We start from the raw sequence: 3451 nt of genomic DNA on the forward strand, positions 1-3451 counted from the left end.
AGCACAACATGTGATTGCCTTCCCAAGGGTAACACCATCTTGGTACCTGACAACAGCCCTTCTAAGCTCGTCAACCATCAGCTGACAATAATCCATATTAGCCATGTCCTCAAAGATGAGACCCTCAAACATTGTTGCCTCTCTGGAAACACGCGGGGTGGCACCAGGCAACACAACCTTCATAAACACAATAATGAAGAACACTTTCAGAGCAAGGTCACCTTTGCTAGGATCCTTGACGAGCACCTTGAGCTTATCCATCAAATCCTTTGTCTTGATATCTATGTTCCTGCTAATGTCAAGCTCCGATCTTAACTTCATCAGAGCGTCATCATATCCATCCTCTGACGGCCTTGGCGGAGAACGACCACCACGAGGGAACCCAAATAATTGTTGTATACCATCGCTAGTGATGCGAAGCTTCTTATTAGCCTCACCCATGTCGAGAGTCATCGTATCAGGATCTATCCTCGGGTACAAAACTCCCATCAGAGGGCGGGAAATGTTAGACTTCACCCTCCAATTGAAGATAGAACCAAAACCAGCTGCATGAACCCTAGCCACATGCCGACTCTCAAGCAATTTAGCACAAGATTCAACCTCTCCCAACGAACATCGCACAGTCAAGTTCAATTTCCGTTGGTCACCTTCATCCAAGGCAACTTTTACGGCATTCCGTCCCACCGGCTTGACCGGACTAATAACGCTAACAGGCTGTAAATGAAAATAAAGAAGCCACACCTTAAATAAATGAATATAGAAAACAAAACAAGCATATTAAGGCAAGTAGAAAAAATAAAAGATTGCACAAGTTCAACTATTGAAACAACATCAGTACCACCCTCGATTGATGCAAACAATGACCAGCCTCGCCTGGCCAGCATACCAGCCCAAACACAATTAAATCATTGCAAGTACAACTAGTCAGTTACATACAGTACAAAAGACATACCACTGCAAATTCATCTTCAGAATCAACTTCGATATCATCTTCTTCAGATACAACATCTTCGGCTTCGACACGAGCACGCTTCTTCACACCTTTGTTCACCTTCGCAGGATGAACTTTACGCTTATTATTTTCTTTCAACAAAGAGCACTCTCGAAGAGGAGAAGAAGAAGGCTTCTTATTTGTCAAAACCCGTGGACTATGACAAACAGGGGAGCCACCAAGTTTGCTTGGACTAATCTTCACAGCAACACTATCCCCATCAGCTTTGCTATTACCAGGTTGGGAACCATCTTTCAAACGTGGGCTACGCCTGTGTGTGCCATCAGGATTTTGATCTGACATCTTCCTCTTCAAATCAGCTTTCTTCTCATTAACTGCATCACGAGTAAACACTTGCGTCAAACGAGTTTGCATCAGGTTTGTCTTCATAGGCATGTCACTTCCATGAGATCCAGCATCAACAGTTGAAAAGGCCGCGTCACCACCTTCATCACCTACACCTTCAGGAGCTTGAGCAACATCTTGATCACTTTGTTGAACACAGGCAGCCTTTCGACGCTGTTCCAGCTCCTTTCTCCTCTGGAAATCACACTTCTTCTTTCTTATCCTTTCATCCTCGAGCTGTAACTGCATAGGAACATCCTCAGTCTGAGTAATAGGCTCAGTGCCATCAACACTCTGTGACTGAGTAACAGACAACTGCAAGATGCCATCAACATCATCAACGTTAAGAGAATACATTCCATCATTAATATTTTTGACAACATCAGCAATGTCCTCAGCAGCACCATGGCTGTCATTAACTGCATAAACCAACAAACATAAGCACGCACGTATAAAATTGAAACAAAATTAACATTGCAGAGACAAGATAAATAAAGCGCATAGCATCAGACACAAACAAAAAGGAACAATTGATGTAGCTAAGCATATTTATGTATTCAAGGCTGATAAAAAAGAGCAAATATAAGGGAAACACCAGCAACATCCGCAAGTTCTTCTAGCGGATTTGGTGTCTCAAAAATAACATTCACAAGATCTTGAAAGTGTTCTGATTTTTCAGAATCAGGAGGCACCGACACTCCAACATATGCAACAACATCATAATTAGCAAAAAAGTACATGAACAAGCAATCAGTTCAACTATATGAACACTACAAGTGCACCCAATAAAACAATATGAACCCACCATTGGCGCAACAAACTTCAGAATGAAAAATCTTTCAACATCGTACCAGTTCTTCACTGACTACTACAACCTATTCAAATGCCAAGACAACAGTTCAAACTACAGATGGTGATCGGTACTACAACATGTCTGTAGGTCACATCAACCGCCAAAACTATACACACCACACAATCCAGGGCAAATTTAACAGCTAAAAATACATACAACTTATAAAGTCGATACGACCACACCTATACAACCTAAAAACCAGATCTGTTAAAACATCATCCAAATTACAAGGAAAATCACCTGCATTCAACTTGTCCGGACTGGATGATGTACCCATTGAGATCTACAGACCTAAAATCTGCCGAACCAGATCTGCAGGACACATGAACAAAAATTAGGGCTCTGACCTATTTCAGAAACGAAGCACGCCATACAAAGAAAAACTCTTACAAGCAAACACAAAATCCGCCACGGAATGGAGTATCACTGTCACCAACCGCTCGTTCAAGAGCAAAGGAACCCTAGCAAATCCAGCCTGAAATAGCAAGAGAGCAAGAGCTAAGAAATAGAGGGAAAATCTATGCATAAGAGGACGCAAGGGAAGTCAATCGCAGACCAAAAGGAGCAAACAGAGCACCCAGACCTCCACCCCTGGGGTTCAACCCACTGGCCGACGCTCCCATGGCGAAACAAGAGAAGCAACTTCTCTGCCAGAAGAGGGGAACAAAGAAAGAATCTATTTGGAGAGGGGAGGAAGCGGAACGGGGGAGAGCGGAGGTTAAAAGGTGAGTGGGAGAAAACCGACGGCTAATGCCCAGAACCGTGGAGAAGCCCACTATCTCTGGGCAGTTACCAAAGATAATAGCAAAAAATAAATACAATAAAAATATAAATACAATAAAAAAATTAATATAGAGGGAGAAAACAAACAGCTAAAGTACAAATAATAACTCACAACAGTACAATAAAAATTATCAAAAAGTACAAATGAAATAATAATTCATAACAGTGCTGGTTTTTCACCAAAAAGTTAAAGATAAGATAAGGGGGCAAATCATGTACTACTATGCCCCTCGGTGCGATGCGGTGTGGTGCGGGGAACAAGTCATGTTACGAAGATGTGTCAGTACTACTATGCCCCTCAGTGCGGTGCGATGCGGGAGCAAGTCCATACAAGGATGATGTGTCAATACAACTATGCCCCTCGGTGCGATACGGTGCGGGGGCAAGCCATGTTACGGACTCGCCTCCGCATGCGACACCGTGGCACGCGCGTGTCGTCGCCTGCTACGGCTCGTTCCTGGCTCGGCCATGCCGGGATG

This window comes from Triticum dicoccoides, chromosome 2A (genome assembly GCF_002162155.2).
Source record: "Triticum dicoccoides isolate Atlit2015 ecotype Zavitan chromosome 2A, WEW_v2.0, whole genome shotgun sequence".
NCBI lineage: Eukaryota > Viridiplantae > Streptophyta > Magnoliopsida > Poales > Poaceae > Triticum > Triticum dicoccoides.